The 15,761-nt window shown below is 41.4% G+C and overlaps 1 pseudogene; it reads right to left on the bottom strand.

Moving 5' to 3' along the window:
• Nucleotides 1-446: 446 nt before the first annotated feature.
• LOC131839843 (zinc-regulated GTPase metalloprotein activator 1F-like) lies at nt 447-1,804 on the bottom strand (annotated as a pseudogene).
• Nucleotides 1,805-15,761: the final 13,957 nt, after the last annotated feature.

Raw genomic sequence — 15,761 nt, forward strand, 5'->3', positions numbered from 1 at the left:
TAGTTTGGATCAGCTCTTTCTTTTTCTTCTTTTTCTAGTTTTCTGGAGATGGTAACTTAGATATTTGATTTTCAGAACTTTCCTCTTTTCTCATACAGGTATGTGGTACTATAAATATTTTTCTAAGCACCGTTTTCTCTGGATCTCACAAATTTCGATAAGTTGTATTTTTATTTTGTTCAAAATATTTTTAAATTTTCTTGAGATTTCTTCTTTGACCTATGTGTTACTTATGTATTTATGTATGTATTTATTTTCCAGAGCACATTATATTTTGTTGTATGAATGTCAAGTGTTTTCCAATACTTATTTACTATTTTATGTACTTCACAAAATAAGCATTATTTTATACTATACTGTAATTCATAACAGAAGGGATACAAAAAATAGGGGCTTTCAATACACCCAGTATCATCCAGTCCTTTCGATAAGAAATGTTCCTAGTGTTATGGGAGAACTTGTTCTTCTTTGAAATATGTTGTCCACCATTTTTCTGTTTCAGTCACAGTAGCTATAAGTAGTTATTGAAGGATGTCCTCGTCTAAATTCCCATCAATAAGAACCGATTGATTTTTTTTTTTAAAGATTTTATTTATTTATTCGACAGAGAGAGATCACAAGTAGGCAGAGAGGCAGGCAGAGAGAGAGAGGAGGAAGCAGGCTCCCTGCTGAGCAGAGAGCCTGATGCGGGACTCGATCCCAGGACCCTGAGATCATGACCTGAGCCGAAGGCAGCGGCTTAACCCACTGAGCCACCCAGGCGCCCCGAGAACCGATTGATTTTTTTGTCCCAGTATCTTCTTTCCAGCTCACTGGTCTCCAGATTACAGAGCTCACGGACACCTTGGCTGATTGTTGGTTTGGGTGTGTCTTTGATCAACACCCATCCCTTGTAGTCACTGCCCTTGTTTCTCATCTTCTTCTCCCACGGAAGATTCTGAATAAATACATTTAGATTTTCTTCCCTCATGTTTCCTGGTACTTAAATGCAACTGTGATAATGCCTTAATCAGGGCAAAGTTGTATGGTTGGTAAGTGATGGAGTTTTTGTCTGCAAGTGTTTTCCAGAGAGACTGTCAAAGGCATGAAGATCTAGTTCATTGGAGAGATCAGCTCACTTGATCTTTTTTTTTTTGGTAATTTCCCTGTCCATTTATTGATCTAATAGTCATTCTTAGTTTTGCTTAAATTCCCTTGTGAAACCCTATCTCTTTTATTAATAATGATGATACCTGCCAAAGCAGCTTACCTAGAAGCCTCATGGATAAGGGTATCAGATTTTTCTTCTGCTAAATGTTTTAATCCATATTTTGAATCCCTAAGAGTTAAGATCCCAGCAAGATAAATATCAATCCTTAATTCAGCATCAACCCAAAGCAGAGAAGCTACAGCACCAGTATCGCTCATCTAATGGCATATCATCAAATTTTCCCTTCTCTGCATCAAATTCTCATGAACTCCAAGGCCATCGTCTTTTACTGAACAGCAGAGGCAACAGTTTAAAGTTCCAACCTTTCTTGGTAGAGCACTTTGGCTGACAGCTAAGGACTTCTCCACTGTACTCCCTTTCTCAAATTTGTTTGAAATAACTATTCCTCTTTCACTATGTTGCTCTGTCAAGATATCATTCAAAAGTATTTTCTTTCTAGCACCGAAATACCTGGTGATAATTGTGGCTGGGATCTTAGCACTGGGACCAGATTTTTCCTCCTTCTCTCTTTCCTTCATCTCTGTGGGGCATCTCAGCAGAGTCCTCCTCTGCCTGCTCTTCTTCCTCATCCACATCTCTGATAGCCTGTAACATCCCGGCCAGCTTCACAGCATGCCTCCCACTTAGCTCAAGAGCTGGGACCCTCTATGTTATGTAGAAGCAAATTGTTTAATCTCCAAGTATTTGGGGATTTTTCCAGCTATATTTTTGTTACTGATTTCTAGTTTAATTCCACTGGGGCCTGAGAGCAGACATTGTATTATTTCTATTCCACTACCTTTGTGAAGATGGCCTGGAGTGTGGTCTATTTTGGTGAATATTCCATGTGAACCTGAGGGTTAACTGTGGGCACTGTTGAGTTCAACTCTGTCTTCACTGATTTCTGCCTGCTGGATCTGTCCATTTCTGATAGAAGGGTGTTAAAGGCTCGAACTAGAATAGTGGATTCTTCTATTTCTCTTTGCATTCGTATCAATTTTTGCCTCAGGTTGTTAGGTGCATACACATCCAGGACTGTTATTTCTTAGAGAATTGGCCCATTTGTCATTATATGATGCTCTTCTTTATCCTTGATAAAGTAAGAAAGGAGAGAACAATGGTTAAAGACAAGACTATCACTCTGTTAGGAGTTCCATCATGGAAAATAACAACCCTGCTTTCTTACCAAGAATCAGCTCTCTGCTGCACTGATGGTACTTGTGTCCATGGCTGAGTACCTTTGGTTAAAGCACCATCTAGAAAGTGGTGGATCTCCTGTCAATGATTCAGTTACTCAGAAGACTCTATTTCAAGGAAAAAATTTATCGAGTGCTACAGCTGTTTCAGAAAAACCTTCAAAAAACACATTCTGGACTGCCTGAAGAAGATCCTGGCCAGGGCATTGCTTCAAGAAGATGGATGAAAGAAAGGGAACTAATATAAGTTAAAGACCCTTTATGAATCAGGTACCATACCAGATGCTCTGATATATATTTTCACCCAATATTATAACAATATTTATTCACTGCTTACCATTTTCCAGTTATCTCTTTTAACCTTCAAAACACACTGATGAATTGGATCAAGAAGTGTAGAATATTGGTTAAAACCATGGACCAGACAGCCTGTATTTTGATTCTGGTTCTGCTTCTAGTGTGTTATCTTGGGTGAATTACTTATCTGATTCAGTGTCGTCATCTGTGAAATGAAGGCAGGAGGAGCTCCTCCTCCTAAGCTCCTCCTTCGCGCGGTGGCAGAGGCAAAGAGCTCTGTCATTGTAAGCTATCACTCCCATTACTAGCACTAGAGCAGGTTGGAAAACTAAAGCTTGAAGAGCCTGAGTCTGGGGTCACACAACCAGGAATTTGTCACCTTGGGTGTGGAGTGGTAAGCAGTGAAAGAAAATTTGAGTTGGATAAGCAGACACAGCAGGGAGTGCACTGCAGTGCAAGACAAGAAGATGGCTGAGGACAGCCTGCGGGGAGCTTAGATATTGTAAACAGTGCCTTGGAGATGGAGTTTTCTGCCAATGAGTTTTTTCCCAGTTTGTTTTCCTACAGAGACATCCCTACAGGTTGCTTTTTTACTGACAAACATGCAGGATGTGTTCTCCTGGGAAGATAAGTGGGGAAGCCCCCCTCCCCACTTACTGGCTCCCCAAGTACACATGATGAGTCATGGACTATTTTGGTTCAGGTTTAGGAGGATAACCTGGTGAAATTCCAAGGCTGGCTGGTGCAAAGAGCTTTCTTTTTTGCTTTCCTTATGGAGTTAGTCTTTGTCAACAGGGTTTCCCAGACAGGAAGAGGAAATCGGGTTCCAGTAAAAACAAGTCACTTGAGGAGAGACAGGAAGGAAGTTGTGTGGCTGTTTGGTGCTACTTGCTTTGGTTCTGGGTCGTCTTTTAGTCCCTTCCTGGTGACTAAGGAATTTAACCAATACTTTGGAATAAAGCTGAGAAAGACCCTGCGGGCTTCTAGAACCTCACCTTTGATGACTTGGTGGGGGCATCCCATTGTGCCTGAAGCCTCTCATGCTTGCTATTCCTACCAGCTAAGGAATTTTAACACTTTCTGATATCTGGGTTCTATATAATGTTTAATTTCTTCAAAGGCTTCTATGGTTGTCGTCTCTAGGATTCACAACAATCTAGCTGTCGTGGGCAGGACAAGAGGGATTATTCCTATTTTGAAGATGAGAAAACAGTTCCTAGGAGAGCACCTTTCCTGCCTGAGGTCACTTAGCTGGTGAGTGATAGTGTTGAAGCTGAACTCAGAGCTTCATAAAGAGCCTGTTAAACTGTTTGCATGGGGCGGTGGTGGGGGCAAGTATTTGTGGGAGGGGGAGCTGGTGCAACTATGGGAAGTGAAGCTGGACTCTGACGGGTGTGAACACAGGGATGCAGTTTTCTGCACCTTTGCAGCACCCTCCTGCCTAGCCCTGTGTCAGCCTGTCACAGCTGGTCTCAGACAATTGTTAAAAAGGCATTAAAAGGAAACCACTGGAAGTCAGGATTGGCTCAGCGCTAGAGGAGGGCTGAGCAGGAGTCCTGGCTGGGGAGAGTCCAGGGGACTGACATGGGAGTCTGATGTACCCTACAGCCTTAATGAAAGACTGCCTGAGGCATACACTGGTGAACTGTCCTGTGCAAGAGCATATACTATGTCACTCTGCCTTGTTCTGGTCAGAAAAGAAGGGCCTGGGACCTGGAAGCAGAATGAGATGTCTTTCTCTGTCTCCATGTTGCCTTGATGTGTCGTCAGACAGCAACCCTTCAACACACCTCTTTATCTTTCCTGCTTGCACCATTCACCCTTCCCTCCTGCCTGATACCACAAATCTTCCAGGTACAGTCATTTTATCCCCCCACAAGCTGAGAACCTTTGGATGCAGTTTAAGAAAGACAAATAGGCCCCCTTTATCCTTACTGATAACAGGGTAAGGAGGCAAGAAAACTTTGCAGTTAGGTAGCCTTGAAATCTCTTACATTAAGGACTTCTGTATGCACCCTGGGCCTTAGGGCAACTCCCTGTCCTGTCCCCTCTGCCGTGGCCCAAACCACAGGCCCAGGTGTGCAGTTCAGATGAGTCATATTTGGCTCCTCAGAGAATATGCAAGGAAAACAGTCTGCTCCTGGGATGCTGAAAGAGGGCCCTGAAAGAGCTTATTAGGTGTGAAATCCCAGGCAGCAGTGACCTGGGGCTGTCAAAGAGGGCACTTTGTTCTTCTTCCTCTCCACCTGGTTCAGGTGGATCGTCCTCTGCTCCTTCACATGGAGGTATGCCAGCTTCTTAGTTTCTTCTTGCGGCTCCCAGTTTTTCACCAAGGGACATCACTGCTGTTTCTGCAAGTACAAATGGTTTGTTTCTGGAAAGACTCTTCCTAGTTTTGAATCGTTAGCCTGGGAAGAACCTAACCTGGTGAGAATGTCTGTCATGTTGAGCAAGTACCAGTGAATAGTAGTAGTAATGGTGATGGTAATAACAATGGTGTGCTTTAATGAACACCTACTATGTGCCAGACACTTTTAATTGCATTGCATACTCTATTTTGCTTAGTTCTCACAGCAAAATGAGGTAAGTACGATCATAATATTTTAAGATGAAAAGGCTGAGACTCAGACAGTTTATGTCACTTTCCCAGGACAAAGTATGTGTGGCAAGTACATGACAGAACCTGGATTCTGTCATAGGACTTTCTGACTTCCCAGTCCAGCCTGGTTAACACTGTGTCTCAAATTTCATTTGTGTGTGTGTGGATATTACATGATGGCCTTTGCTGGTGTGTCCTCTTCTCCAGTTGGAGTTCAGTGAGGCTGGTTTGAGGGGTCATGCATACTCCTCTTCCACCCCTGCAGTGGGTCATGCCTCCAAGCCCATGAACCCATAGGTGTGCTCTGGGGACTCCCCTGATCCCACCTCCTGCCATCATTTTACCCGCTCCTGTTCTGGTTTCACTGACTTCTTCACCATTCCTCAAACACATCAAGCATTACCCTGTCTCAGGGAATTTGTGTTTTCTGTTCTTTCATTCTGGAATATTCTTCACATTGACTTCATGCTAGTCTGCTCACATATCACTTTAGCTAACAGGCTGTCTCTAATTTTGTGTATAAAAGAGCATCCTTTCTTCTCCCACCATCCTGGGCTCCTATCCGTTTCCACTGTTGAGAGCTTCTTCATAGCTCCTGCCACCACCTTGCAGAGTCTACAAGTGGACGCTTGGCTAATGCTGTTCCCTGCATGTCCTCCACATTTAGACCATTACATAGCCCATGATACACTCAATTAATAGCTGTTGAATGACTGTACTGGTGAATGAAATGGCCCAGGCACACCACTCCAGATTATGAAGCCAATGTCACATTACAACTTAAGGCAAATGTTGACATATCAAAGTAGAAACTGATAAAAAAAAAAAAATCCAGTGGGTTGTTATTAAATACAGCAGCTGAAAATACTGCAAAGACTTTTTTAAAAATATGAAAAAAGTATTTTCCTTATGCTCATATACAGATTATGTACTTATAATTAGTGCATGAAAATTTAGAATTTTGGACTTCTTCCCAGCAAGAGTTACTTATTATTATATGTATGAATGTGTACATTGAGAACTCCATGTAGAAATTATATATTCCTTCTCCATGAAGTCTTCTAAGTATCCCAGTAAAAATCAATAACCTATGCCAGAAGATGCCAAAACACTTTACCCATACCTCTTTAATAAATAAGGCAGCTAAGCCAAAGTGATTCAAAAAACACTGGATATGAAGTCTAGCACATATGAGTTCAAATCTTTCTTTTGAAATTCCATAGCTAGATGATTGGATAATCCATATAACCACTATCAACTTCTGTTTCCATGAGGGTGAAATAATGTGGTTAATATTTCATTTATTCAACACATATTTCTTGAGTATTTATTGTGTGCTAGGAATTTTCTCTGTGTTTATGATACATCCTAGAACAAAAGCTACAACAGGTATATGAGCTCATGGAGTTTATATTCAAGTGATAATGGGTATGAAAAGCATACATAGCATCAAATGCCAAGTTGATGTTAAATATTCTAGCAGGTCTTAGTTGCCCTCCTACCATCTACCTTCCCTTTGTCTTGAGTTCTAGAACCTCAATTATGTTTTGGTGTCTGCCTCTTCCACATGTTTCTGGGAACATTGCCCACCATCATAAACTCAGGAATAAGTCCTCACCATGGTCCCATGCCTATTTTGCCAATGGTTGGGGTAGAGATGGGAATGTGACTCAGGTCTGGACAGTGGTGGGAAAGGGGGTTTACAAAGGAGAACACAGAAGATATAGCCTCATTTTGCCTCTGGAAATTGTCATATCCAGGTGTTATATCTGGAACTGGCACATAAGAATGAAGTAATTTCCTAAACAGAGGAAGAAGGCAACACTGAACACACGAGCAGAGAAATGGAAAAGACCTCCATTCTTGATGATGCTGTCAGCCACAAACTCACCCAATTCTAAATCCTCCCCCATCCTTGGACTTGCTGCTACATTTCTGAATTACTAAAGCCAGTATGAATCAGCATTTTCTGTTATTTGCACCCAAAGATACTCTAACTGATATGAATTATTATGATGATACCATTTCTTCTGATTATCAGGGAGATCTTTGAGAGTTGGGTCTGTTTCATGTTTACGTTTTTTTTTAAATTTTTTCAATTTATTTATTTTCAGAAAAACAGTATTCATTATTTTTTCACCACACCTGGTGCTCCATGCAATCCGTGCCCTCTATAATACCCACCACCTAGTACCCCAACCTCCCACACCCCGCCACTTCAAACCCCTCAGATTGTTTTTCAGAGTCCATAGTCTTTCGTGATTCACCTCCCCTTCCAATTTACCCCAACTCCTTTTTATATTACTTTTTATACTACTTGGTATATATAGCACCATGTTTAATATAAAGTATATGTCAATGAAGATGTATCTATCACCATATATTTATAGCTTTGTGCATATATGACTCTTTAGACTTTTGGTAGGTCTTGGGTTCAGTGTTTTATGCAGTTATATCAGAGAATTATAAATAACAACTTCCAAATGTTTAGATATGGCAGATACAAAATTTTTAAAGAATCCCAGTTTTAAAATCCACACAGTTTAAGTCCAGATCCTGAGATTCAGTGTGTCTGAGGTGGGTTTACCTGAAGCAATGGCCTTCAGTACAAGTCAATACAAGTATCTCTTATAAAACCCTTGAGTGTGGCTGAGCCTGCACCTCCACTGCACAAGCAAGGACAGTCCAAACCCTGATGTTGGCTGTGTGTTCATGCCAGTGAGCTGCAGTGAGGGTGGGGTCCACCCTGCCCCATGATTTTGTTCGATGAGGTCATGGGAACTGGACAAGGTTTGCCCTGGTTTCTGAGCTGACAGCCTGAGGTTTAGTGACGTAGTGTTGGCGTGTCATGGGCCAATTACTGTGCTTTCGCAGGTGGAGAAACGGAAATGAAAACAGCAGAAAGACAAGTGGTCCATCTCAAGGGAATACAGGATTTACAGGGAGAATTCTTACTGCTCCCAGAGTGTACTTGCCTCTATACAGAGAGGACCCTTTAATTAAATTCTGCTTCATGTTCAACATCTATTCCATGTTAGGCAGCGTAAGGGATATAAAGATTTAAAGATACACTCTTCCCTCAAGGGACTAACCATCTGGTAGAGAATATTGAAAGTAATATAATTCACTCATACATATGCTCTCTCATTTCTTCCTTCCTTCCTTGCTTCACCCATTCAACCAACTTCTAGAAACTTGAAATAAAGCATCAAGTGATGCAGCGTTGGTCTATGCGTCAGTGGAGCTTGTATTCTGAGAGAGAAGACATATATGAAAGTGTTAACTACCTAATCCATGACTTATGTACACTGGTGGTCCACACCACAAAGGAAAGAAGTACATAGAACACCATGAGAACACTAACAAGGGGTCTGATCCAAACTGGGGATACTATTACCTCTCCTTTACCCATGCACAAGTAAGTAACTTGCTCAAGATAACCCGGTTAGGCATGATGGAGCCAGACTGGCTTTCTCCAGAGTTTCTAACCATTTTACTCTGCAGAGAGATATCACGAGCTCTGGAGCAGAAAGTTGGGTAAATAAGCCTGGACCCGGGAAGAAGCTTCTGGGCAGGGGCTGTACCATAAACAAGAAGGCAGTGAAGGCTGGCAGAGAAGTACACTGTGCTCTTGAGGGACCTTGACTGCATCTATCTGACAGAAGTGTAAATGACTTCCTAGGGAGGCTGCCTTTACCTTTAGAGCCTAAAAGAAATACAGAAGAGTTTCCACAGGGAGACCAAGATCAAGGGTGAAAAGGCATTTCAGGCAGAGAAAAGAATATGAGAAGAAGTCGGTAGAGGCAGAGTGGTTACTTAAGAGGACCCTGCCAGCTCTTTCTCGTGCCTTGCCTGTTGCTTCCAGACATCCTCAGCAGCACATGGGGTATTTGCAGGCATGTCGGCACACACTGTATTGTAGCTAGTTGTTGAATATTCATAAGGGCCCACATTTTTACAATCTCTGAACAGGAAAGAACCAAACTCAGTATATACCCCAATATGGGAACAGTGTATTTCAGCTGGCCTCCTGGTCCTTTCCTAGCCCAAGTTTGAGGAATGAAACACTGTAAAGGGACTCGTTTAAGACACAGGTGGGAAGAACTGATCTAAACGCAGGGACCTGGGTGCCTGGCTGGCTTAGTTAGAGGAGTGTGCAACTCTTGATCTTGGGGTTGTGGGTTTGAGCCCCATGATTACTTAAAAATAAAATCTTAAAAAATAAACACAGGGACAGAACTTACGTGCTATCCCCCAGAAATCAGGAAACCCTCAGAGCCCACTTGATCTCTGGCTAACACATTCCCAGACTTTTAGAACTGAAAGGTACCCAGAGATCATGTAGCACCAAACTCCTGTTTTACCACTTAAGACTTGAGGTTCAAGATATGAAGAGGCCATCTTGAAGTCATGCAGCTCTTTCCTCAGGAATCTTATTCCTTCCCACCACCTCCTCCTTTCTTCTTCCACCTCAACATCTCCAGTAAATTTCTCTACCCTCAGGCACATACTACCATTTATTATCCCACTGTAAGGCTTTGTACTGTGCATCTCTCCTCTCTACCCTGCCCCACACCTTTGCTTCTCATGTTTGTTTTGCCATGTTTTACTTTGTTGTGACCATTTATGGAGCATCTCTGTAGCTCAGAAATCCCTGCTAATTGATTTACATGCATTATCTTTTGTAATCCTATAATCCTGTAAATTATAGATTTTCTTATGCTCTTCTTGCAGATGCAAAAACAAGGGACCTTGGGAGATTAAAGCACTCTTTCCCAGGTGACATAGTATTTATTTGAGCCATAATTTCAACCCTTGTCTACCTGACTCAAAGCCTGTGTTCACATCGAGGCAACTACACTGTCTCTACCCACTGTTTCTCCTTCATGGAAGCTTGATTTCTTTTTTTCTTTTTCTTTTCTTTTCTTTTTTTCTTTTTTACACAGAGAGAAATCACAAGTAGGCAGAGAGGCAAGCAGAGAGAGAGAGAGAGAGAGAGGAGGAAGCAGACTCCCTGCCAAGCAAAGAGCCCGATGAGGGACTCGATCCCAGGACCCTGAGATCATGACCTGAGCTGAAGGCAGAGGCTTAACCCACTGAGCCACCCAGGCACCCCAAGCCTGATTTCTTTTAGGCTAGAAGCATTGAGTGGCTGGCAAACTATATTCTCCTTGAGACATGGGTGTCCCTATATATAAGTAACAGGTTTCTCTTTCATAAGTGTGCTTCTTATTGCTTCTTGGTCTTTTGGTTAAAATCAAGTATAAAAATGTATATTTTCCATGTGCCATCTATTTTAACAATAGCTGTTGTTTTCAGGCAAGATTGAAATAGAAATCCATGCTATATTGTAATAGATTCTCTTCTTCACCTAAGCAAGTACTGTGGTTTTTTAATATTATTTTTTGTTAATTTCTTATCTAAAGAAGTTGTCTAATCCTCAGAACTTTGGAGGAGGGGGAAAACATTGCTACCTTGACTGTCAGTTTTGGATAAGCACTCAATTTCCATAGTTTCTATATAGCTCTTCGGGAAGGATAGAATCAATTTTATCTGGTACCCAAAAGGAAGGGATGCCACATTTCATTGTTTTCTATGTCCTTCTGGTGGAATGTCAGCAATGGCTCTTATTATGGATCCATTTAGCCTGGCCTGGAACTAGAGAACATTATCTCCCTTCCCAGAATGCTCTTGGAGGAGCCTACATATCAAATTACCATACATCACCCAGGAATGCCAGGACTCTTGCCACTTACTGTGAATTTACAGTTCTTCGTCCTCTTCCAAACTTCTAGCATTTCTTTTGATGTGAAAAAGCAATTTAAAAATGCACCATATCTAATATAACACACGGACATATTCACCACACACATTCTTTTAATTAAAAGAATCGGTACACTGCCTTTTGCTGACAGTTAACACCAATGCTTTAATGCCATTTTCTATCATTGATTTATGAGGTGCATACTCAAAGCAAATTAGGGAATAAATCATTGATGACATTGATTTGCTTACCAGCCCTCTAATAAATGTGTATAATTAATTGTGGGTGTGCTACCTGCCCCTGCTCGTTGAGACCTTCCCACAGTTTTGGCCTCTTCTCTGTTACACTGCTGGACTTAATGGAGAAGGATTGGTGGTATACTTGAAGGTGTCGTGCGGGTGAGAGCTTAAGCCATCAATATATCTGAGACTCTGAGGTGGAAAGGAATTTTCACACACTTCTCATGAAGAGACAGGTGGAGAGGGAGTTTCTGCTTGCGTGAGGCAGCTCATTATTTCAAAGGATTTGCATGGTAACACCTCTGGAACCAGTTATTTCTCAATCAGGATGGCCATGGAATAAAGTGGTTTTTACTTTCATGGTCATGCTGGGAAAGGGCTTTGGTCCGCAGGTGTCAGAAAAGAAGAACAGGTGGTCATGATTTTGTTTCATTGGTCAAAGAATCTGCTCTTAAAAAAACAAGTTTTTTTTTTCTTTTTTGTGTTTTTTTGTTTTGTTTTGTTTTGTTTTGTGTTTGAATGCAGGAAGGGAACTCAGTACCCTTCAGCAGGTGGGGTCTTCAGTCTCAGTAGGGTGAGGTGGGAAGTATACTGCCTTTAGAGCCATTTTGGTGTACCTTTCACAAGTCATTTAACTTCTTGGTCTCTGTGTCCTTGTCTACAAAGAATGAAATAATAATTATACCTACCTCCTTACGGTTGCTCTAAGGATTAAATGAGATAATTTGTGTGAAGTGTTAAACCAGAGCATGGCATATAGTTGGCATTACATGGTCACCATTATTATTTATTATTCTGGAATCCAGGGATGGGCTTTTGTGTGTCTGTGAATCTGAAGATCTGTGCAAAGTTTGTGTGTGTATACATGTTTCTGGGGAGTGGGTGCATGATATTCATCGGTGTCTCAAAGGGATCCCAGACTTCCCAGGAATTGAAGACTTCCTGCCCAAGGGGGTCTCCTTCCTATTTTTGGAACATACCTACCTTGGGCTCTACTTCTTGTTTTGAACATGAATATACTGACCCACATCCTTTTCCTCCTTTGCAGTAATAATAATAATACTAACAATGATAGTAATAGCCTAATAGTTACAGAGCTTCTATTATGTGGCAGGTCTCAACTTACATAAAGAACTAATTTTTCTCTGAACCTCATTTCTCATCCCGTAGGGCTGTTATGAAAATTAAATGAGCAGATATGCTAGGCTGTGATCAGGATATCCTCTTCATTTTCCTATTTTGCATATTTTTTAAGCCTCAATGAATAAGAAGCATTAAGAGAATAAGCCTTTCTTGCTTTAAAACATTAAGTTCTTGGGTGGTTTGTCATTGGAACATGGTGTAGCCCATTCTGACAGATACATTACTATATCCTTCAGTGCCCAGGATAATCAGGCATGTAATTAAATATTCAATAATTATATGTTGACTAACTCAGTGAGGGAACGAAGAAAAGAAGGGTGGGAAGAGGAGAGGAGGAAAGAAGTTGGAGAGACTTAGGACGAAGTTAACTAAAGTGACTTAGAATGGGTCATCTTCTCTAGAGATGGCCTAAACAATAAATATTCTTCCATGTGCAAAAATAAAGATCTTCTAAATCCTCCAAAAGACTGAGATATAATTATAAAAGAAGAGCATACTTTGGGTTTGTGACAGGATCCAAGAGACGTGGGGCATTCTGCTCTTTTTTGGGTGGTCATCAGATTAATAATCACTGTGATATTTCCAATCCTCTTTGGCGCCCGTGGTCTCCTGAGGATGAGACCAGAAGAGAGTTTAGACCAGAACCTGGCACATAGTTGGCATTACATGGTCAACAATATTATTTAGTATTCTGGAACCCATGGATGAGCTTTTGTGTGTCTGACTCTGAAGATCTATAGGATGATCTGCAAAAAGATTCTATTGCATGTAGGCCTTTGAGCCAGTATTAAATTCCTGATCTTTCACAGAAGTACCCTCTTCCCATACCAGCCCTGTGTTGATTACATCCCAGTTCTCATTGGAGTATGGCTCATACCTCAGTGTGTCTGGCTCCAAAGTCTCTCAGTCATGATGTACACTGGGTCTCAGCATACTCCTTTGCTGCATGGCCACACAGAATAAAGAATAAGACCAATTAAAAACAGATGCCTCGCACAACCATCAGGAACTCTCTCTCTATTTTAATCTCCTGAAGCACTGTTTCTCAGAGCTCAGGAAGACTCTGGCTGGTGACATAGCAGTGTGAAGGACTGATGAATTGTTGGCATTCTTTTGTTCTGAGGAGAATAAACTAGTTTCAGTTAAAATAAGAACCAGATTGCCCCCAAAAATGTCTAAGTCTTGGGACTTGCCAGTTAAAAACAACCTCTAGAGTGTTTGAATGAGAACTTTTCCCAAGGAGGCTTTGGTGAAGGAGGAGAGGCTGCCAGACACTGCATCATTAACTAAATACCACAGAAAATGGCTCTGTGTTTTATTGCTGTGTGTGTGTTAAACTATAGAAGAAATTGGAAAGCCCAGTTGTATTCAAAGAATGGAGAACAAAATGCTCCAGCTGTTCTGTTTGGGGAAGGATAATTCATAAACAGAGAAACAGGCAACACATTTCTGGATATGACTCAACAACTAGTTGGAGACCATCATGGTGGCAGAACTCTTTGGGCCACCAAATGTCACTCCCCACCTTCTCCCCTCGGATGTGTCTGAAGACATGTCTTAATTTGATCCTGGAGGAAGTCATGTAGCATGCATGAGACTCAAATTACCTTTGTCCTTCTGGTGACTATTTCTTGCTTATATGGGCCATGCAGAGTGATATACAACCTAACACAATACCAGGGCGGCTGCCGTTGCTCCTAAGTTTGGGTTTAAAAAGAAAAAAAGGAAGAAGGAAAGTGGCAAAATGTGCCCCCCACCGTCTCCTGTTAGAATCATATTAGATCTTCCATTCAAGTCTGGAAAAATTCATCTGATGACATCTGCTTGACCTCCTGGGAAATAGAGAAGGGGTGGGGTTTGCCAACAAGATAACTTCCTCCTTCCTTCGCTTCCTGCAGCCTCCCACTCCAGCAGCGCCCATGGCTGCCTTCCAGCTGGGCCTGGATCCTCTGCTATCATGGACCCCACCCCGAACGTTCATGTCTGCATCTGGAGGTCTGTGGCCTCTGGCTGTTGGCCTACTAGAGGAAGGCAGACTTTCTCAGCTCAGCAAAGGCATCTGCTCTGGAGATAAGAAGTTAGAGAGGGCTCAAGAGGCCAGTGGGTAAGGAATTCCAAGGTCTTTGTGGAGCTCCCAGTGAAAAATATAGATCAATACTATTTTTATAAAAGAATTCCTCCTTTAGGAATTTTGAACTCTGTTATTCCCTTTGCACAAAAAATATGGAAAAGATAAGGAAAGTCCATTTCATTCAGTTGTTTGTAGATTGTTTGCTACCATTCAATTGTTTTTGAGCTACGAAACTAGCATTTTCATATGGTTCAAACTTGTACATTAATTTAACATATTTCTGAGTACTGTGGATAAAAAGAATAGAAAGAAAAGTTCCTTCAGGGGATATAGCATCTAATAAGGGAGATGGGCATTTAAGTGTATGTCACAGAACTTTGTGAATACCTAATTGTAGATGGTGTGGCAAATCCTGCTTGATCACAATGGAAGATTGCCAGAATTATTTCTTAGTTTTTGCATACACGTGAGCTTTTTTGTTTAAGACTAGTTGCTCTCTAACAGCTCCTAGAGTGGAGAGAAGGAAGTGTATAGCATTTTTTTTAACTCAGCTTTTTATTTTTGAATGATTTTGGGTTTGTAGAAAAGTTGCAAAGATAGTAGAGAGATTTCCCATATCCCATCATCCAGTTTCCCCTAATATCTTACAGTTCCATGGTTAAATTTGTTGAAACTAAGGAATTAGCATTGGCACATTACTATTAACCACACTATAGACTTAATTTCATGTTTTTCCACAGCTGTCCTTTTTCTATTCATATTGCATTTAAATGGGGTGGTTTTAAAATGTGTTTGCAAATTTTTTTACTTTCCTTTCATGGAAAGCGGGGTCTATGTTCTCTGAAAACCAGACAATCTTTGGTGACTGTTTTGGCCAAGGTACAGTGGAAGTGACAAATGCATGACTTTCCAAGTGTAGGTCATAAGTGGTGATTTCTCTTGAGGACTCCAGTCTTCATATAAGTAGGCCAACTTCTCTGAGCTGCCATGTTGGGAGGAAGCTCAAAGTAGCACACCCATGCAGAGAGATCACATGGAGAGTCCTTGAGATAACATGGGGAGAGATACCCAGTCGCACTCCAGCCTCTCAACCCCCAACTTCTCCACACTATTCCAGCTTCAACCACTGTCAGACTGTAACTGAATGCAACTGAGTGAATGACACTGACCCAGCCAATACTTGCCAGCCAAGTATTTCCTGAATTCTTAACTCAGAGATGCTGTGAGAGGCATTAAAATGATTGCTGATTTAAGCTACTCTGT

This window comes from Mustela lutreola, chromosome 8, assembly GCF_030435805.1.
Source record: "Mustela lutreola isolate mMusLut2 chromosome 8, mMusLut2.pri, whole genome shotgun sequence".
Lineage (NCBI taxonomy): Eukaryota > Metazoa > Chordata > Mammalia > Carnivora > Mustelidae > Mustela > Mustela lutreola.